The sequence below is a fragment of the Schistocerca piceifrons genome, chromosome X, assembly GCF_021461385.2.
Source record: "Schistocerca piceifrons isolate TAMUIC-IGC-003096 chromosome X, iqSchPice1.1, whole genome shotgun sequence".
Taxonomy (NCBI): domain Eukaryota; kingdom Metazoa; phylum Arthropoda; class Insecta; order Orthoptera; family Acrididae; genus Schistocerca; species Schistocerca piceifrons.
The window spans coordinates 620,880,645-620,903,491 of NC_060149.1; the positions used below are offsets into that span (position 1 = coordinate 620,880,645).

Here is a 22,847-nt window from a genome sequence, read left to right on the forward strand (position 1 = left end):
ATACCCTGCTCCATAATGTTGTATAGGATTTTCACAACAAGTAACGATACTTTAGCGCCGGCCGCTCTGGACGAGCGGTTCTAGGCGCTTCAGTCCGGAACCACGCTGCTGCTACGGTCGCAGGTTCGAATCCTGACCCGGGTATGGATATGTGTGATGTCCTTAGGTTAGTTAGTAGTTTTCAGTCTAGGGGACTGATGACCTCAGATGTTACGTCCCGCAGTGCTTAGAGCCATTTTTTTTAAATACTTAAGCGATGTGAAAACGCGTGTATAGTCCGATTGCTTCTGTCTTCAAAAATAACTCGTATAAAAGGGAAGAATCTACATTTTGCATGAGAAATTCGAGGTCCATTGACAAAACAACATCCCTAATTCGGAGTTTTTGACCTGAGTAGTCTGCGTAGGAGGTGGAACTGCAGTTGCTTCAAGTTACACCCGTTTGTCTTGCATTGTGCCATGGACAGCAGCAGGAGTGGTCACGAGGGAGTCGGGCAATCGGAAGTCACACCTTAAGGCTGTCTCGAGCGGCAGCGTCCAGGCTCGCCAGCTCTTCAGGTACACAATACACTTGGTAGATGGTGCTAGGCTAGACTGGAGGTGTCTGGTCAATTTTCTTTTTCGTGTTGACACGCTGTGTACAAGTAAAATAATGAGTACTCCATTCATAAAAAACTACTGGATGTTTCCATGTTTCTGTTGGTTACGATGCGACTTGTGACTTGTAGATAGGTATTAGTTTGCTTCAGTCCCAAATGATGTTGCTACAGGAGTCCTGTTATATGGGAAGAGATTTTTAGCCAAACTGTCCTCCGCTACAAACGCAACACCGCCCCTGGTCATGATGGCGTCACCTACCGTCACCTCAAGGAATCCCCTCCATCCTTCCCGTCTGTCCTTGCTACCCTGTACAATGTCCTCCTCTCCACTGGATTTTACCCCGACCTGTGGAAGACTTCCCGTGTTCTGCTGTTCCCTAAACCTAACAAACCCCCCTCTGATACCTCTTCCTATCGTCCAATCTGCCTCACCTCCGTGTTCAGTAAGGTCTTTGCGGCCATCCTCTCTCGCCGTATTCACCGCCACCTTAACCAGCACTGCCTCCTTCCTCTTACCCAATGTGGCTTCTGGCCTTCCTTCTCCGCCGACGACCAGCTCCTTAACCTTACCAATCTTCTTTCCCTCCAACTTAACTCCCGTCACTCCGCTATCTTTGTTTCCCTTGATCTCCAGAACGCCTATGACCGTGTCTGGCATCCCGGGCTCCTCTTCAAACTCCAGACCTATGCTCTCCCCATCAACTTAGTCCGTCTCGTTGCTTCCTTCCTCTCCCATCGTCCCTCCTATGTGACTATCCACAATTCCAACTCCCGTACTTTCTACCCCTCTGCCGGTGTGCCCCAAGGTTCTGTCCTTTCCCCTCTCCTCTATCTCCTGTACACTGCTGATAGCCCAAACCTCCCCCTCCTGTTCATCTTCTGCAGTTCGCTGATGACACCGCCTTCCTAGCCCTTTATCCTACCCTTCAATGGTCCCAACGTACCCTCCAAACCCAGCTTTCCCAATTCACCACTTGGTGCAACCAGTGGTTCCTCCGTGTTAATCCCTCCAAGACCCAGGCGATCATCATAGGCTGCACCACCCGCTCCTTCCGCCTCCATGATTTCTACCTCACCATTTATGGCCATCCTATCCACCTCACTCCTACCCTCAAATACCTTGGCCTCACACTCGACTGCCACCTCACCTGGGCTCCCCATCTCCTTACCATCCAAAACAAAGCTCACAACCGCCTCCGCCTCCTGAAACTCCTGTCTGTCTGGACGTGGGGTCTGCATCCTTCCACCATCCTTCACACCTACAAATCCTTGATCGGCCCCATCCTCTGTTGTGCCAGTGTCGCTTGGATTTCCGCCCCTCCCCAGTACTATAAAGCCCTCCAAATCCTGGAACGCCATGCACTCCGCCTCGCCTTCCGCATCCGCCTTCCGTCCCCCACGTGCATCCTCTACGGCCTCATCCCCTTCCCCCACCTTCTCCTTTTCCTTGAATACATCCGCACACTATATACTGTCCGCTGCCTTGATCCCCCTCACCCCCTAGTGTCTCCCTTCCTCTCCACCCCCAACCAGTTGCCGCACCTTTACCGTTGTGTCCCACCCTCTCTCCATCTCCACACCCTCCATCTCCTTTCCCAACACAACTTCCACCGTCTACCCCTCCCAGATGATGAGCTTCGCCCTGACATCTACCCTTCCTACCAACTCTAACTCCATCTTCCTGCCTCCTCCTCACGGCTCCCTCTCCTCCCCCTCCCTCCTCCTGAGCGGCTTTCCCCTCCTATTCCCCCTCCATCTCTTGTGCCTCCTTTCAGTGTCTCTGCACTCCCTCCTGCCCTGTCTTCCCTCTTCTTCTCCCGCCCCACATGTCTCCTGCCTCTTCGTGAACCCACTGATGCCCCTCCTCTCTTCATCCCGCCGCTTCCCCAGCTGCCCCATGCTCTCCCCTCCTTTTCCATCCTCTCTGACCATTCCCTCGGCAGGTCCCACCTGACAGTTTTATTCTTCGTCATGTGTGCTCCGAGTGGGTGTTAAGTGTGTTGTTCCGAATTGTTTTTAATACTGTGGCCGACCTTTAACCTGTGCATGCGCATTCAGTGTCTTCTCTGTGTTTTAAGAATCGCCAACTGTGTGTGTGTGTTTTTTTTAACTTTCTGGTGACTTTTTTAACTGTCCCCCATGAACGTCTCCATGTCCGTGTATTTTTACCTCCGTTTTCTCCCCTTACTCTGTTTTATGTTCCCCTTTTCTACCTCCTTATGTATGTATCATTTTATTCTTGTTTTAGTTGTCATGTCACTCAGCTGAAGAGTGGCGGATTGTGCCGCTGACAGCCCTCCCCTGCCCATATGGGGCAGGGGAATGAAATCACAATAAAGAAAAAAAATAAATAGCCCAACTGTGACAGTGGGTCGGCGCTCTAATGCTATTACCCATCCTTATGTTCTTCCCAGCAGATATTCACTTGTAGATTGGCAGGAGGCTACTCCCCTGTACTTCAGTGATACCTTGCGGTCTTATTGTAATCACCCATCGTTTCCATATAAGGCTATTGGTTAGAATGGCTGGAGCACTTCTCTATTGCTGCACTGACAGCGAAAATACCCACTCCACATCAAACAGTTATTGACAAAACCGGATGGAGCTACTGTGTACTGTTCAATCAATGGCAACTGGACCTATCCAACTCACATTGTTTAAATAAACAATATTCTTCACTGCCTTGGCTTCTGCAAATTCTTTAAGTAAAAAAATATAAAAAGTATCCCAGAAATTGTTTGAACAATAATCAATACACTGTAATCTACTTTATCAGATAATCTAATGAATTGAACACATCATACAAAACAAAGACTTACCCCTATCCTGTCCAGCAGCTCAGCACAGACTGAAGCTCCCTCAGAAGTGGAAGACGAGAGGGAAGTAGGAGAGAGAGGAGTGTGGAGGACCAACAGTGCACTCTAGTTGTGGTATTGTGAACTATGACAGTTGGTCTCTGAACCTCAAGATGAACACAAAATTTGATATTCTCGCCAATAAATTTGAATTTCCCACCATTTCCAGAGGTGGAGGAGGGGAGAAGAGGGGGAGGGGCCCACATGCCAGCCAGGAAAAACCAGTGACATCACAAGGGCATGGGGGTAATTAATTGATCCATTTAATTAATTTGCATAATTAATTTGATATCAATTTTATATAAAATGTCTTCATACACCTATTACCCTACTACTAAAACCGACACTGAGACTTGCTTTGCTAGACCAAAAGCACTCGATGTTGATCGCTTTTTAAAGAAAGAGGCAAAGATTGTAAGTAATGCGGTCTATGTGAAACTACATGCAAGAGAAGCAGAAGTCGGAGAAAGACATATTCACCACCTTCTGCATCCCATGTAGCAACAGCACGACCTGTGTTAGTGCAACAGGACCGCGTTTTGACCATTCGGTGGAAATGCGCATAATGTGATACGTCTCTGAACTGGATACAGATACTACAGACCAAAGCAGATCCACATCCATTCAAATCTATCAGCCCAACATGCTATCATCGTTATTCTGCACCATTCAACAGAGAAAAATTACCAACTATAAAAGCTCCAGTAACTTCACCCGATATAGAACTCACCTTGGCGCCATTGCTCACGCGATGACGTGTAGCTGCGATGTGGATCCGGCGCAGACAGAGAGAGTTGTCTCAATGCTTCCGAGAATAGCATTTCTCCTAGCATTCCTAACAGGACACCCAGTCCGTCATCGAATTTACCTGTCAAACTGCTACAGCTGCCTATGCGGGATGATCCTATTAAATATACAGCTTTTGATCCATTGCAGAGATCAGTTTAAGGTTTCATCACCCATAATGCAGGATGATGAACGTATCCCACAGACTACACTGCAACTCGCAAGAGCGCTCCCTGTGACCCTGTGTCGTTGTTTGAAACATTGTTTTCTAACACGCTTTGTACACTGCCATACATTTTGTTTTTCTGCCACGACTTCGAGGTCTGTCTCAGATCCTAAACTGACATTAAGACGCTCTGATCCACGGCCTCTCACAGAAAACTAGATATCGCACAGTGTAAATCATTTTTTACTGCAACTACCATAACACGTGATACAAGGTGGATGATTTTAAATAAAAGACAGTTACAACATAAGGAAACTAGAAGAGTTTGGCTACATTGTGGAGAGTTTCCAAACTGATGTCCAAAAGTGATTGATGACCTCTACATTTAAACTCATCTGTCACAGTGACGGAATAGATGATGGCTCTGCGTTCCCTTTCGACTGATTCCTCATATTGCACTAATGTACGCGATCACTGTTTCGTTGCTAGCAACCACCAGGAGTTGTCACCCATCCACAAAACTCATTCCCCAACTCAAACAAGCGTTGTCAGTCAATAATTATGTGGTAACCAACAGCGCACCAATGGACGGATGGGATGGAAAAGACACCGCCGATGTACTGTAATAATAAGCAACACAGTTGATAGCGCGAACAATTTTAGCAATTTTACAGTAACTTCAACACCGGCCAGTGATGTGACAGCATATTTCCCCAGTTTCAGTAGCATAGCTAAACCGCCCCTTCTCTACTTTGCGATAATCATTATGAATGTAGATAAATGACTGTTCAGTACGTCCATTCAGTGTTAATTCTCGAACACATAAATCATCAAAGTATACCAAACAGTGACCTACGTATTTCTAACACTTCGAGCATAGTGCTTAATTTACAATCTATCTCTCTGCGTATGAGTCACAGAGTATTCTCGCTGTCTTAGGGTAAAATTAAAGAGTGAAGGACCCTCCTCACACTGTCATTGACCAACCCGCCCTGCAGCACCGTTACCGAATTAATCTGAAACCGATCAGAAGAAGACCTCTACACTCCACGTCTCGTGAATGAATGGAGTTTTCCAACCCTCCAAGTGCACGAGACTTCTCGATGTACAGTAACAGATGTGTAGTGATGTAATAGCAGACGGTTAAGAAGAACAAGAAATGAATGATTTTTATTCGCGATGGAGCTCCTGACGGATGTAGTCCGACGCATTTTTACTAAATCAACCAAGCTATCTACTCTAAAATATTGTTCTAGATTCTAGGATCGGTACCTGGAAGGTGTTGGTAAGAGAGAACATAAACACACACACTCCTGAGGCTACAACGTTCTGCACTTAAAATGGGCTATAATGTTAGATCGCCTGCATTTCCAACCTATCAGTCGTATGGAATGTAGTGCTGTTAATATTCCAATGTGAGAAATGTATTTAAAGCGCATGACATACATCCTTCTTCCCGGCTTCTCTACGATAAACTATGTTATCTAACCATAAAACGAAAAAACTACTTCCGTAAGACATTTGTTCCGCATGATACGAGCACAATATAGCTTTCCAGAGACATATAGTGTCCACCGTTCACATCTCATCACAGTTCAGAAATTATACGATGCCTGAATCAGGCCTATATAACATGATCCTTAGTAGCGGGGGATACCTCCTACAAGGACACAGATAAACGCATAGCAGCAGCGTCCGACATGTGAAAATTACAAGTCATTCCGTCACTAACTTTGTAAACAGCACATCTGCCAGGCAAATGTGTACACAGGGGTAGCAGCGCCTCACAAGCACCTTCGCTAACTTAGTTACGAAGCTGAAGTCTCGATTTTACGCCCAAGATGCGACAGGTGGGGATGGAGTACATCGCATAAATCAAAGTTCGTTTACAGGAATGTGTAAAGTTTCATCACACATGAGATGGAAGTCCTCTGATGACCGACAGGTTTACCGTTAACGATCGCAAGTAGACAGTGCTTTAAACCACATACAGAACACGTGGTTGCATATGAGTAGAACGCAGGCTATGTCACGCGACTGTTGCATCTGGACCGAACAGTTGAAAAATTGACCTGCAGCAACTTCTCCTTCTCTAGAATGCATCAGTCAACCATTAAATCGTACCTCGTTACAGCTCCATCTCAATCGATCATCCCGTCCACTCTCTGTTATCCTTTAACGTAGATGCAAGTAAGTTTAGAGATGAATGGTTCTCTGTCTTCCTGAAAAGCATCAAATATAGTAGTCAACTCGCGCGTATCACTGGTACCTCAATAGACATACAGCCTCGACGGAAAAAAAATTGACTGCCTCTGTGATTTCCTTTCTTTTCGATGTCGACGTTTTCTCGGATTCCTCTTGTTGCCACATACTTGTTCCCATGTACAAATTGTTCGGCGCGAGCCAGAAGATACGCAAGTACTTCCTCAATTTCCCGCATTTCGGTATATATTCGGTCAATTTATACCTATTCACTAGTCATTTTTCTCAATTCTATCAATTTTATATTGGATCTATCCATGCGATCATGGCATAACGTCTCGTTCTGTGTTCTAAAATTGCTTGTAAATGTAGCACAGCTGCCAACACCCAGCCCAAATGCACAGGAAGTGTAATACAGCACTCAATTCGACTGTATCCAGTCACCTCCACGTTTGGAGAGCGTTTGCTCTCTGTCTTGCCATCCACCCCACATTATTAGGTAAGAAGAAGGGATTAGATTATAGGCTTTCATGTGATGTAACATAGTCCGTTGGTGGCGTAGAGTACCTCTCCCCTCCCAAGACTGGGACTCCCCGAGATTGTTTGGTCAGTAGAGGTGACAGAGCTAGTGGGTTGTTATTTGAATGTGATGGACAGTGAATAGTGAGACAGTTTTGATTGATGTTTGCACAAATATAAAGATGTTATACGTCTCTGAAAGGCGTGATGAGAGATATAAACAATGGTTAATGAGAATGGAGGAAAGCGATAATAAATGTTACTGCAAAGTCGTGTTACTTGGATGTTACTGCAAAGTCGTGTTACTTGCCAGGCTGGGAGATATAGAGAGGCATAATAAATAAGCAAATAAAAGCAGCAGGACCATTCAGTGGTAGCCGGCAGTGTGTTTTACCATACAAACCAACCAGACAAGAATCGGTATTGGTGGAAGGGCGGCTGGCACTTTTTATTGAAGAACATTCTTTATTTCAAATTGTAGAACACTCGTGTGATCTGTGTAAATCCTGCTTTTCTGTCAGTAAGGAAGCAGTGGATCTTAAACTCCATTGGCCGGCGGCGGTGGTCTCGCGGTTCTAGGCGCTCAGTCCGGAACCGCGCGACTGCTACGGTCGCAGGTTCGAATCCTGCCTTGGGCATGGATGTGTGTGATGTCCTTAGGATAGTTAGGTTAAAGTAGTTCTAAGTTCTAGGGGACTGATGACCACAGATGTTAAGTCCCATAGTGCTCAGAGCCATTTGAACCATTTGAAACTCCATTGTGCAAAGTAAACAGCAATGGCCTGTAAGATGTTAGTAACGCATTTTGAGCAGCTGTTAATATATGATTTAAGAGGCCTAGGATATAGCTTCATTGTAGATGAAACAAATGCCATTTCTGTAACCAAACTACTAGAAATTGCGATTAGGGACTATTCCACAGCAATAAATATACAGGGTGATCCATTTGAGATGTCAGGGAAGTATAACGTTATTTTGATAAGTTAATATATCTATCATTGAGAAGTTTTCTGCAATGTGCATGAAAATGATCGGAGTTAACACTGACTGACTACACTCCAGGAGGCAAGCCAACAGCACATAATTTACAGTGAAGACACAAGACCTCAGAAACAGATTGTATTGATTAAATGAAAGAGCAGTATGCGGTACCTCAGTTACAGCCATATTCGATGCAGGTCACCATTATCTAACAACAGCACAGTGGTCCACTTCACTGGGCTCTCACAGTGCATGAACAACCGAACCAGACATTCAACGATTCCTGGTGTGGCTGTGGTGGACCTATCCAATGGCCTTCTCGTAGCACCGACCTAACGGCTATAGATGTTTTTCTATATGGCTACGACACATTAACAATGTATCCACAAAGACTGCAGAATCTGGCTGACCTATGGAGGCAGATTAGAGTGGCTTTTCAGCAAATCACTCCCAGAATACTGACTGCCATGTAGCGCAATACAGACACGAGGTACGATATCTGCCGCTCTCGCAACAGCAGACATGTTGGGTGGTAATGTTCTGTGACACAAACTTCAGACACTCCAGACTCTCCTACACATGTGTGTACCGTTAAGAAGCAATGAATTTGCCAAGACACAAAGGAATTACAGAAATTGGCTGCGAGTGGGCATTGATTTAAATCAACGGGGAACTTCGAAAATTTGAACTTGATTCGAACCTCGACTTCCTGCTTACTAGGCAGATGCTCTGACCACTTAGCTATCCGTTTTTTTTTTTATTAAAATCTTCTTGTGTTCGGTATCGTTCGTTGCGTTTGGTCGAGGCGGATATCCCATGACACCCGTTGAAGTTCATCGTTGATCCATTTACTCAGTTTTTTTATTACAGAGGGCAGCTAACCCTCTGACCGAACACGCTGGGCTACCGTGCCAGCAACCATCTGGACACAGTGGCCTTCGGAACTGCACAGATTACCCTAGCATGCGTCCCGTCAGACCCAAATTCTCAACTTTTCCATACACTACTAATGTTGTGCCTCTTGCGCATTATCCTCATTACGCGCAGCATTTCGCCGGTTCCCGTCTTTCAGACATGGCTGAAAGAACAGACATCACATTTATGTAATTAAGGCGAGAACGGCCAATGATCTCTTCAGTGCGCATGCACACCAGGCTCGAACTCTTACGGGAAACGGCAAAATGTCGTGCGTAATGAGGCTAATGAGTAAGGAGCACTAAATTAGTAGTGTGTGGAGAAGTTGAGAATTTGGGTTTGACAGGAAGCATGATAGGGTAATCCGTGCAGTAACGACGACAACTGCATCCAGATGGCTTAATGGTCAGAGCCTCTGCTTAGTAAGCAGGAGACCTGGGTTTGAATCCCCGTCTGGGTAATTTCTTTGTGTCTTAATTCATAGTGGCAACTGGACCAAAATGGTGTATGTTCTTTCAGACATACATGTAACACATCTGCATAGTTTCTTGTACATAGTGCTAGAAATTGTACGTTGGACGAACACACTGCAGATGGAATTACTGAGGCCCTTAAAAGCTGTTTTTCTAAAAGAGATATGAATTTAAATAAGCTTCTTGCTATAGGCACAGATAATCTCTCTGCCATAGTAGGGATCAACAGTGGCATTTATGCTAAACTGAAGTGTGAAATTTTGTATCTTCTATTTATTAGGTATGTGTGCCATACCTTGCAGTATCCGATTACATGTGCTGCTAGTGACCTTCTGTCAAGGCATTTAGAATTCTTAAGTAAAGAGACATACAACTGATTCTCAAATTCAGCAATGAGGCAAGTTACATATTGGGAACTATTTTATACAATAAATGAAGGTGATTTGCCATTAAAACTAGTTCAAATGAGTCAGACAAAATGGTTATCCATTGAAAGGGCACTGACCCGAATACCGCAGCAGTGGCTGGAGCTTAAAACTCATTTTGAGATATCAACATTGAGAGAACGCTGTTATGCTGCTGAGGTTTTGTTTTCTATGTACAATAACGAATCTAATTACCTGTATCTTAGTTTCCTTAAGCCTATTCTACAGGAAGTTCAGAACGTGAATAGGAAATCTGAATCCAAACGTCATGATCCCACAAAGCTATTGAATGATCTAATCCTTTTTATCAAGTCCCTGTGTTAAAAAAATATAGCTCCTGAATTCCAATCACATATACTGAATTCCACAGTTGAGGATCACTTGCAGCCACATCTCTATCTTGGATCTGAATGCGAAACAAAACTTTCTTCGAGCAAACTTCTTGTTAGTGCAGTTAAACAGTTGTGTCATAGATGCGTTCAGTTTCTTGGGTACGGTAACTTGTAGAACAAGTGCGGTGACAGCTTCCTGAGAACCTTAAAGTTCTTCAATATATGTAGTTTTTTTACTCCAGGAGAGTGTCTAAAATCAATAAAACGTCCAGTTATAGAATTGGCAATGTTCTTTGATCAGAATCCCAGTATCACTACAATGATAGATAATAAGTGGAAGAATGTACACCACATAAAATGGACAGAAGAACAGGCATGGTAAAATTTTGGAATAAAGTTGCTTTATACAGATATGCAAATTGCAACTTCCATCCTTTCCACATTCGAATGCAGATGTTGAAAGTGTCTTTAGCCAAGTAAGAGTAATAAAAACAAAACAACGAAATAGACTAAAAGTGAGAACCTTGAATTCCGTTTTGGCTATAAGATTTGGACTTATAAATGCAGGGAAATGTTGCTGCGATTATGATTTATGCAACCCAATTTCACTGTTGAGCTTGCGGAGATACACTCCCCAAGAATCATCTTCACCGAAGGATAACACAATTTTTCTGGCACAATCTGACAAAGAGGACAATTTTTAAAGTGAGTACAATATAGGCGTGCGTAACTTACATAATTGTAGTCGATTATATTCGATATGATTACCGCTATGTAACATGGTAAAATTGTAACATTACCTCTTGGGCCATTTTAATTGTTTCACCTTCCAAGGTTCATACTTCACTACATTTTATATAACTAGTTTTTCTATTTTGCCAACATTCTTAACACGGTGGGAGAGCTATCGAATGATAACCGTGCTTGTTACTTCTAATGCGTGTCTTGAGCTTTTTAGGGAAAGATTCGGTGCGTTTTCATTTTCCGAGTTGGCTATACTGCTGCTAGCAGTCTGCCGGCGGTACGTCTTTGTGTTTGCAAACAATTGTTTGCCTACATCTCGTGTTATGGTTTCGAAAGTAAATTCTATGCAATATTCAGGTGAACGGTGTGTGTGTGTGTTTTGTGTTTGGAGTGATATCAACGAACTACGATGCATCGGGAGCCTCTAATGCTTTATAGAAAGTTATCCATGAAACAGTAGTACACATGACATCTCTAACAGAGGATACATATTCAGAGGTGGTAAGTTTCGTTTGTCTTCATTTATATTCAAACTAATTTTTTTGTTGAACAGTTCATCTCTTTGCACAACTAGTTCAGTGTTTACAGTACCGCATATCCACCACATTATTTTTTTCTAGTTGTGTTTACTGAAAGTTTATCATCTTCCACCCAGAGCAACGTATGTTTTAGCATGTTGACAACTAGTGAAGTGATTAGTTAAGTTGTGCACTTGGATCATTAGTGAAAAGGTTACAGCATAAAAGCCAAAAATACAAAATAAATTCACTTGACTGGGTCATTCCATGTCATTTCAACCAGGGGCTCCAGCTCATAGTCTCAGATTTGACTGAAATTCAGTACACTCGTGTACAAAGTATTAGTTTCCCCTACCAATTAGTTCCAGAATCATGACTTGTGAAAGAAGGTGGCGTGACCCGGAAATTGCAACCCGCACCTGGCAATCTATCTTCAGACCCATCTTCAGGTCTTAATAACTTTGGAACTATTTCACACAGTCCAGTGAAATTTTTACAACCCAGTAACTTCCATTTATAGAACTCACTCCACGAATCAAAACACCAACGACATATTTCTGAGGGAAAATAAAAAATTCCAAAATGTGATTAAAAAAATGTAATACATTAAAAGGTACACATTGTAGGTGCCCTCTATGCCAAATATAATTCACTCAGAAAGGATATAAATTTTTTTTGGTACGCTCAATGTGGCCTAAACACACACAGAACTCATCATGCCCGTATCAGTCACAAAAACTGAGTTACATGCAAACGAAAATATAAAAATTTTAAAAATTACCTGAAAAACATGGATTTTCGAACTGTGGTAGCACAAAAGGGACACCTGGTATCCAAGCCAAATTTCAAACACTGCATAAGTAGACCATAATGATATATATCTCAAAATTTCAGCATGTTATTGCAAGACATTTGTGTACAATGTAAGTTGACAGATGTATTTGGTGATGTGGCCATTGTTCCACAACACAATTTTGTAAAAACATATTGTAAACTGTTCTACCTCTTCTTATCCTCTCCCACAACTATTTAATCACTAAGCAACAACATATAGACAGATTAACACAACCTATCATTAATGTTTACTGCACCTTAACTGCTAAAAACCAGTCGATTGTGCTTCAAACAGAAGTTCTCCCACTCTGTACATTGAGTGGCAAATTGTACTGTCTTCCTGACACTGTGGTAGGAACTGGAACTGTCATAAGAATATGTTCAAAAGGAATCCAACACCTGTCTGCCAAACGTGGCCAATGAAATGATTTTGCTGGTCCTGCTGGTGCCATGAAGTTCACAAATACATCACCTTCTGCTTCACAGCACTCTGCAACACATCCTAAGTACCATTTGTCGTCATAAACAGCAATAACATAGCAACCTGGTTGTATGTTGCTGCTTTTGCTTCTGAATCCTGAGTCAGACACACTGTGAAGACACATGTTGTGCATGAACCTATAGCTATAACCGGACAGTCTGCTCATCTGCACATTGTCAGAGTCCACTGGAGAGAAGTGATGATGGCTCCTTGTGCCTGCAACGGTTTAAACGTGTTCTAGTCTGCTTTTTAGCAACTCTTCAACTGACTTCACCTCATCTTTCAAAACATAGAATGATTGTTTGCTAGAGATATTTTTCTGTACCTATCTAAATAAATGAAGAGGTGTTAGAATGTGGCCTTCTGTAGGGTACTGCAGACTATCTCGTAATGCCATGTGCTTAATGGTAGCACCAATACCATCACATACATTTTTACCATGACTTGTTGCGAAAAAATTCCATTCAGCGTAAATCTGAAAATCATGGTATTGCATGCATAAATTTTTGAGATTTTTACAGTTTTTGTACTGACTAGCTGCCCCATCACTGAAGTATTTCGCAAAATGTATGTGAGGCAGCTTGTTTTTCAGATATGCCATGACAGTGCGAACGTGGTCATGAACTGCAATGGCATCATGAATTAAACAGTCACTAAAAACGCACAGGTTCATGACAGACACATCACCTGATTCTCTATAGTAAATTGCAAATGGCTGCAGAGTTGCTTGACTTTTCTCCCAATGATATCCTTGGATGGCGTCTTGATCTATAAATGCAAAATTTTCAGAAAAGTCTAGTATTACTATAATTTCATCTTTTTTCAAATTATCCTTACAAAACTGGAGATAAGCTGATTGTGTTGTTGCTGTGAAGCTGTGTGTGGTCAGTTTGTCCATTTTTTGACAACACATTTCAACAAAATCTTCCACTGTACTTTGCTTTGTTTCAAGACTTGTGTGATCCATGTGTGTCCATTGTTTATAAGAAACAAGTTCGTCGTCATCCATATGGAGTTCACCATACAGTTTGTTTGTTATGCTTTACCAGGACACTTTTCACACCTGTGTATCATGCACTGGTAGGAACTGATGTCACACGCTAGCAGCTTCATTGCACCTTTGTAATCCAGACCAGAATCCTTTATAGCAGCAAACATCAGCTTAGCATTTTGATGGGTCTCGCATACACAAACATTGTGTGTGCCTCTTACACTTACAGGCACAACCCATTTTGGCTGAAGATTGAAGAAAGATGGTAAACCTACTTTGGTATTGGGATACTTTTCCTTGAATTCTACGTATAGTTCTGATATGTTGCATAGCAACAGTCTTTTTTTCTAGGCATTATTCGGCTCTAGTCATTATTTTCATAAAACTCCGACACTAGCACCTTTATTTCTCAACTCAACTGCTTACCCTGAGCCTGCTGAAGTTGTGGAAGCACTCCTTGGGTTGCTTTTATTTTCCTAGCTCGCTTTACCATGGATGTAGAAACACTGAATTCCTTTGCAGTGTAGTCAGTAGACTAGCTGGAAGGTGCAAGGGTAAGAATTGCTATTTTTTTCTGGTGTGGGGATATGGCACATTTTTCTGTCAAATCATGCATGATTTTGTCCAAATCAGAGCATTTCTGGCATGATTTCTGTTCCTTTGGGGCAGATAGTTCTTCCTCTTCCACCATTAGTGTGTCAGCTATTTTGTGTTCTAATTCAATTTGAGCTGCTTATGGTTTTCTTCTACCATAGCTGGGCCTGTCTCTTTTCCCAACTTTGTGTGTCTTCATGGGAGACAAACCAAGAGCAGTCACTAAAGTATTTAATTGCTCATCCACTGTGGTTGTAGGTGGCTGATACTCTTCGTCACTGTTGTGTAAATTATCAGAATATTCTTCATTTTTTAGCAGTGTAACACACCTGGAACATAACTTTTGTCCTGGATTCATGTTAAGTCCCATGCACTGATTCACTTTCAATACTGATTTTATATCAATTTCTCGGAGGCTACACTTCACTGTCTTCTTATGTGTCCGAAATGGATCAAAATAACTTCTTTGTAGGAAAGAATACTTATCCAGAAACACTTTCATATGATGATAACAGACACAAAAGTTTCCTGGAACCGTACTTCTTGTGCCCACAGGGTGTATCCCGGATCTCCATAGCAACAAATCTTGGTCCGATTCATCCAGATCATACAGTACAAAACGAATGCTAGATCTTGTTCCATATGTAGTTTTATGACATTCAGATGCTTGTGCTCTACCAATACTGCAACTTGTTTGAACAAAAGCACCACTAGTACACTCTTCTGCCTCCATACTGACTTTCCACAACAGTACTGACCAGTCTGAACTAGAGTAACCTGTAATTGTTGCTTGTTTCCTTTGTTGTTCCTGCATAACAATGACTCATTCTGTCCCTGAAAACTACTATCGTTTAACTTCGTTGCCTAATGGTTCCAAACAATTGCTGCAGTTTTATATGAAACAAGCTGTCTGCATCATCACTATTACTTGCTAAATCATGTTAAAAGAAATGCAACCAAATACATCTCTGTCAGCTTTTATTGTACACAAATGTCTTGCAATAACAAGTTGAAATTTTGCCACATATTATATTATGGTCTATTTATGCAGTGTTTGAAATTTGGCTTGGGTATTACTTGTCCCTTTTGTGCTACCACACTTAGAAAATCCATGTTTTTCAGGTAATTTTTAAAATTTTTTCTATTTTCATGTGCATGTAACTCAGTTTTTGTGACTGATATGGGCAAGATGAGTTCTGTGTGTGTTTTGGCCACACTAAGCTTACCACAAAAAAATTTATACCCTTTTTGAGTGAGTTATATTTGGCATAGAGGGCACCTACAATATGTACCTTTTAACGTATTACATTTTTTAATCACATTTTGGAATTTTTTATTTTCCCTCAGAAATATGTTGTTGGTGTTTTGATTCATAGAGTGTGTTCACTAAGTGGATGTTACTGGGTTGTAAAAATTTCACTGGACTGTGCGGAATAGTTCCAAAGTTATTAAGATCTGAAGTTGGGTCTGAAGATAGATTGCCAGGTGCGGGTTGCAATTTCCGGGTCACGCCACCTTCTTTCACAGCCATAATTCTGGAACTAATTGGCAGGGTAACTTAAATTTTTGTACATGAGTCTTTCACACTTGGTAGCATTGGTGTGCTAATTTTCAGCCAAATCTGAGATTATCAGCTGGAACATTTTCTCAAATTGGTTGAATTGACATGGAATGACCTGACTGTGCATCTACATCTACATCCATACTCCGCAAGCCACCTGACAGTGTGTGGCGGACGGTACCTTGAGTACCTCTATCGGTTCTCCCTTCTATTCCAGTCTCGTATTGTTCGTGAAAAGAAGGATTGTCGGTATGCTTCTGTGTGGGCTCTAATCTCTCTGATTTTATCCTCATGGTCTCTTCGTGAGATATACGTAGGGGGGAGCAATATACTGCTTGACTCTTCGGTGAAGGTATGTTCTCAAAACTTTCACAAAAGCCCGTACCGAGCTACTGAGCGTCTCTCCTGCAGAGTCTTCCACTGTAGTTTATCTATCATCTCCGTAACGCTTTCGCGATTACTAAATGATCCTGTAACGAAGCGTGCTGCTCTCCATTGGATCTTCTCTATCTCTTCTATCAACCCTATCTGGTATGGATCCCACACTGCTGAGCAGTATTCAAGCAGTGGGCGAACAAGCGTAACCTACTTCCTTTGTTTTCGGATTGCATTTCCTTAGGATTCTTCCAATGAATCTGTCTGGCATCTGCTTTATCAACGATCAACTTTATATGATCATTCCATTTTAAATCACTCCTAATGCGTACTCCCAGATAATTTATGGAATTAACTGCTTCCAGTTGCTGACCTGCTATTTTGTAGCTAAATGATAAGGGATCTATCTTTCTATGTATTCGCAGCACATTACACTTGTCAACATTGAGATTCAATTGCCATTCCCTGCACCATGCATCAATTCGCTGCAGATCCTCCTGCATTTCAGTACAATTTTCCATTGTTACGACCTCTCGATACACCACAGCATCATCTGCAAAAAGCCTCAGTGAACTTTCGATGTCATCCACAGGGTCATTTATGTATATTGCGAATAGCAATGGTCCTATGGCACTGCCCTGCAGCACACCTGAAATCACTCTTACTTCGGAAGGCTTCTCTCCATTGAGAATGACATGCTGCGTTCTGTTATCTAGGAACTCTTCAGTCCAATCACACAATTGGTCTGCTAGTCCATATGCTCTTACTTATGCAGCAAAAATTATGTCCATGATATCCACCAAAACGATTCATTAGCTGCTATATCCCATGAGGTTATGCTGTATGAAAGAATTGAGTGAAAGTGTACTAAGCAGCCTCGCCTGTGGTTCAACATAGAGAAACACAGGTCTAAGTGAAACGTATGCAGAACTAAGTTACTGGTTAACATACCATATGGCATACTGGTACCACCTCTGTTTATTATCCATCTGTATGTCCAAGAGCTTCAGTGTGTACCTAGCCAGTTTCTTCCCATAGGGCACCACAGCCATGTACCTATTTGTTAAAAGCCATTTAAAAGGTTTCGATCATCTGTTATTGACAAGTATTCACTTTATTAAGTGAATACTGGTCAACAAGAACCGAGATGGAAATCTTTAAAGTGTCTTTTAATTTCGTATACCTGTTGTTCTCTATTTATAGTACTTGTACTTAACTTTTGTTTGTTTGTAATTGCATAGTATGACTGTAATATTGAAGGTTAAGCAGTCAGCTGTGAACCAGTTGTATGTCTGTTCCATTAATCTTCTGGCAGTATCCGGTATGAATGTGTTTCAGCCCTTTATAATAGATGTTACAACTTTTGAAGAATTGTCCAATGCCTTAAGTATAGTAGGCCTATTTATGGAGACCAAGAATAAAGATTGGCCAAGATTCAAACCTTGTGACAGATCGTCTTTAAGGCAGGCCTACCTCCACCCTGAATTTTTTTCTTTTTTTAAAAAAGATAGGCTAGGACTCCATCCACACAAGGGACACCTTTAATCTTATACCATTTTAATTTACCTAGCAGCATTTTATGACCTATGCAAAGAAAGACCACAGAAAATGTCAACAGTGAAATTAATGTTGTTTAATTCTACTAGAATTGAGTTTCTGAGATCACATATTGGCTTCTCTGTAGATATATCTTAGTGGAATCCAAACTGGGCGTTTGTTAAAAGGTTATTTTCTATGTTCAGTACACCTATCCAGCACACCCTACTTCCATTCAGTCGCAGGCTCACCATATTCCATCACAGTCACCTGTAAGGCAGTCATGTCGTGTTATGTACCAGCTCAGTAAAAAAAAAATTACAAAGTTAAACATTTCATTGAGACTTGTGTTTCTACACTAGTAGCACAGCTGTGCATTGTAAAGCCCCTGGCAGCACTTTTGGTGCACTGCAGTGGCCAACTGTTAGTCAAGTACCCGGCTGTGATGTCTGCATCCAGGCATTCTGATGACCAGAAACCTACTCAGCAACATGTGCCACAGGTGTAGTATGGCTGCTCGTGGAATGTCCCAAGGCAGGAGAGCTATGGCTGTACTGCCCCAGACACAAGGACACAATGAGCTGCCCACCCAGGGGAAGAGTCTGGTTGCTGCTGAAGTGAGCCTGGAGGTGGGCCACTAATAGGAAGGCACCAATTCCATAGAGCAAGATGTGACACTAGAAGATGGTATGGCACTGGTGGAGGCCAAAACTCATGGTGGCTGTTTGCTGATCCATAGCAATTCCGCATTGTAGTTGGTGCTGTTGGACTGTGAATACCTGTACTAGACCTGACAGTTATATATGCTGGTTAAAAGCACATTTGCTGTGCCAACATACTGTTTCTAGCTATGCAAGTAATAACTATGCCGTGGCTCAACAGTGTAGAAACTGCTTCACCTGTCCTGAAAGAGACCTGTCATTGTACTGTGCCTACAGGGATTCAGTGCTTGGTGTGACAGCCCTCACAATGCATAAACACCCCTGTTGCTGAACCAGCATGCTGGCAGCTTGGTGCCTGCCATCTGCTTATGTCTTCTTCAATTACTGTGACTGAGCTGCTGTTGCCCGCAGTTTGCCCAAAAAATAATGATAGTGTTAGAGCGCCTCCCACCTTTGGGAGACCCAGACCCAGTTCTCTACCCTGGAGTGGTCTGCGACAGAACTCAGCGTACACAGACAACATTGTAAAATATTAACAATTTTCTTCCTAAGTATTGGGCAGATTGAGCCACCAGCTTCAGAGGCTTTGAACTTATTGTGTGTTCGTTTCCAGTGGAGTTAAAATGGTTGATGATTCTTGAACTTAAAAAACCTCTAGTGCATTGGGTGGACCATGTTTGACACCAACTCTGGCTAATTGTTCATCTATGCTCAATTGTTCCAAAAATCACCATTTTCACTAACTGGTCAAACCTCCTGTTCTCACCAATTAACAGCCACTTAGCTTCTCGTAAAATCTTATTATACAATATGCAACTGCCCTGCCTCTCGCTTGTCATACTACCGTGGCAGCTCTCCGTGTGTAATTTAACATGTCACAATTATCGCTCTAGGGCTCTATAGCGTTTTACAACATCGTACATACTAGAAAACATATTTCTCACTACTACTCACATCTCAGTGTTCGCACATACGATTATTTTCAACTCTCTGCTATCACTCTTTGTACCTCATGTACCATTGGTGATCCAGTTTTCTGGTATCTGTACCACTGGGAGTGGGCAGTCACATGGATGGGGGGCTGTCCGGCTGAGATAGATGAAAGGTGCGCAGAACAGTTACAATTACTATGGTGCCAGATACTGTGAAACTCAAGGCCACAACCGTATGACATTTTTCATGGCCCTACTGCACATTCTGTAGCATCCGTTCTCCAGAAATACTCCCCTCTTGGATTGCTATGAGGTGTTTCAGGGAGAAAGTTTGTCCAGGTTTTAATGTATTATTAAGAGAGGGGTACTGGGAACTCCCCTAGCAGTATAACTTCTGTGTTTTGTTTAACCTGCTAACCGCTGTAACAGTGGCTGGCAGGTGGAATGTCAGTCCTGTTATGTTGCACACTGTCCCATTAACTAATAACCCACTGCCATGCAGTTGCAGTCTCTTCGCACCTACGAGTCTACGCTGCTCATAGTAGTTCGCTACTACCACTACAGTGTGTATGCAGAGTAGATTTACTGCAACCCTGCTTGCTGGAAGTAGGTTTGAGGCTCCAGGGTGTCATGCAGACAGCGCTCACTGTCTGTTTTGCCTAAAAACAACTGAACCTTGCATGTATCTATGCCAGTCTGGTTTACTCAGATCGAGCATATTGTAATCCTTTCCCTCTGGCAGTGCTAGAGTTCCTCTGCTGTCATTATCGCCTGTGTATCTCCAACCTATAATATTAGCATTATTTGTCCTTTTCTTGCCTGTGTGAATTTTTCTAAGGTTCCCCACCTTAATGGGTTAAGGGCAAATGAGGAAACACCAAAAATGTATGCGACCATTAGCAATCAGGAATTGAACAAGCATATATAGTCACACTGGGTCCATTCTAACTTCTGCTATTGCTCTATAGTCGTAAATTATGCTTTTCCAGCTCTGCAATGAGTCCAAATTCTGGTAGTAGTGCCTCCTGTACCATCTGTAAGCCAATCAGCTACTACTACAGTGCTAACAGTGCTGGACTTAGCTGTCCGTGCACTTGTCACATAACTAAACATACTCATTGTGATATAAGCCTACAGTAGCTGCACAGTTTCACTGGATCACCACCCAAAAAATGCTTGTGTATGATCCATCCTTAAAATGAATGTTCTGAAGCTTCTTTTTAAGTTCAAAATTGGAGGTTTACCAATCTTTAACCATGTCTTTAGGGCTCTACTGGTGATGACTAGGTCTTTTGCATCTCTAACAATGTGTACACTCAGGTAGTTAGTATGGACTTATTGTGGAGCTTAATAGTTCATATTTCTTCAAAAAGCAAAATAGCACACAGCACAGATGAAGGGAATATATGTTGCTTCACATGCAGTTAACTAAGAAAATTCTCAGAACTGTTTTTACTGTCACAAATATTATCAAATGAACCAAAACCCACATTTTGGTGTCTATTGCTCATAACTACACTACTGGCTATTAAAATTGCTACACCACCAAGATTACGTGCTACAGTTGTGAAATTTAACCGACAGGAAGAAGATGCTGTGATATGCAAATGATTAGCTTTTCAGAGCATTCACACAAGGTTGGCGCCGGTGGCGACACCTACAACGTGCTGACATGAGGAAAGTTTCCAATAGATTTCTCATACACAAACAGCAGTTGACCGGCGTTGCCTGGTGAAATGTTGTGATGCCTCGTGTAAAGAGGAGAAATGCATACCATCACATTTCCGACTTTGGTAAAGGTCGGATTGTAGCCTATCGTGATTGCGGTTTATCGTATCGCAATATTGCTGCTCGCGTTGTTCGAGATCCAATGACTGTTAGCAGAATATGGAATCGGTGGGTTCAGGAGGGTAATACGGAACGCCGTGCTGGATCCCGATGGCCTCGTATCACTAGCAGTGAAGATGACAGGCATCTTATCCACATGGCTGTAACGCAGCCACGTCTCGATCCCTGAGTCAACAGATGGGGACGTTTACAAGACAACAACCATCTGCATGAACAGTTCGACAACATTTGCAGCAGCATAGACTATCAGCTCGGAGACCATGGCTGCGGTTACCCTTGACATTGCATCACAGACAGGAGCGGTTGCGATGGTGTACTCAACGACGAACCTGGGTGCATGAATGGCAAAACATCATTTTTTCGGATGAACCCAGGTTCTGTTTACAGCATCATGAGGGTCACATCCGTGTTTGGCGACATCACGGTGAACGCACATCGGAAGCATGTATTTGTCATTGCCATACTGGCGTATCACCCAGTCATTGGTATGGGGTGCCATTGGTTACACATCTCGGTCACCTCTTGTTCAGATTGAACGATGGATGTTACATTTCAGATGTGTTACAACCCCTGGCTCCACCCTTCATTCGATCCCTGCGAAACCCCACATTTCAGCAGGATAATGCTCAATCGAATGTTGCAGTTCCTGTACGGGCCTTTCTGGATACAGAAAATGTTCAACTGGTGCCCTGGTCAGCACATTCTCCAGATCTCTACTACCCAATTGAAACCGTCTGGTCAGTGGTGGCCGAGCAACTGGCTCGTCACAATACGCCAGTCACTACTCTTGATGAACTGTGTTGTCATGTTGAAGCTGCATGGGCAACTGTACCTGTATACGCCATCCAAGCTCTGTTTGACTCAATGCCCAGGCGTATTAAGGCCGTTATTACGGCCAGAGGTGGTTGTTCTGGGTACTGATTTCTCAGGATCTATGCACCCAAATTGCGTGAAAATGTAATCACATGTCAGTTCTAGTATAATATATGTGTCCAATCAATACCCGTTTATCATCTGCATTTCTTCTTGGTGTAGCAATTTTAATGGCCAGTAGTGTATAATACCGGGTGATTAAAAAGTCACTATAAATTTGAAAACTGAATAAACCACGGAATAATGTAGATGGAGAGGTACAAATTGGCACACATGCTTGGAATGACATGGGGTTTTATTACAACCAAAAAAATACAAACGTCCAAAAAATGTCCGACAGATGGCACTTCATCTGATCAGAATAACAATAATTAGCTTAACAAAGTAAGACAAAGCAAAGATGATGTTCTTTACAGGAAATGCTCAGTATGTCCACCATCATTCCTTAACAATAGCTGTAGTCGAGGAATAATGTTGTGAACAGCACTGTAAAGCATGTCCGGAGCAATGGTGAGGCATTGGCGTCGAATGTTGTCTTTCAGCGTTCCTAGAGATGTCGGTCAATCATGATACACTTGCGACTTCAGGTAACCCCAAAGCCAATAAACGCACGGACTGAGGTCTGAGGACCTGGGAGGCCAAGCAT

General features: G+C 42.6%; 1 protein-coding gene and 1 non-coding gene across 6 annotated transcripts in view; both read left to right on the top strand.

The window, feature by feature from the left end:
- Positions 1-9,410: 9,410 nt before the first annotated feature.
- Trnat-agu lies at positions 9,411-9,482 on the top strand. The gene has a single exon. It is a non-coding gene; the product is annotated as a tRNA-Thr (tRNA).
- A 1,762-nt stretch (positions 9,483-11,244) lies between these two features.
- Positions 11,245-22,847, top strand: part of LOC124721852 (tRNA:m(4)X modification enzyme TRM13 homolog) — a 146,061-nt gene continuing 134,458 nt past the window's right edge. For 3 of the 5 annotated variants that reach the window (XM_047246986.1, XM_047246985.1, XM_047246984.1), the window contains exon 1: positions 11,245-11,497. The gene's annotated coding sequence lies outside the window, so the exon portion shown is untranslated. The remainder of the gene's footprint in view (positions 11,498-22,847) is intronic. The other 2 variants (XM_047246988.1, XM_047246987.1) reach the window with 1 other exon arrangement.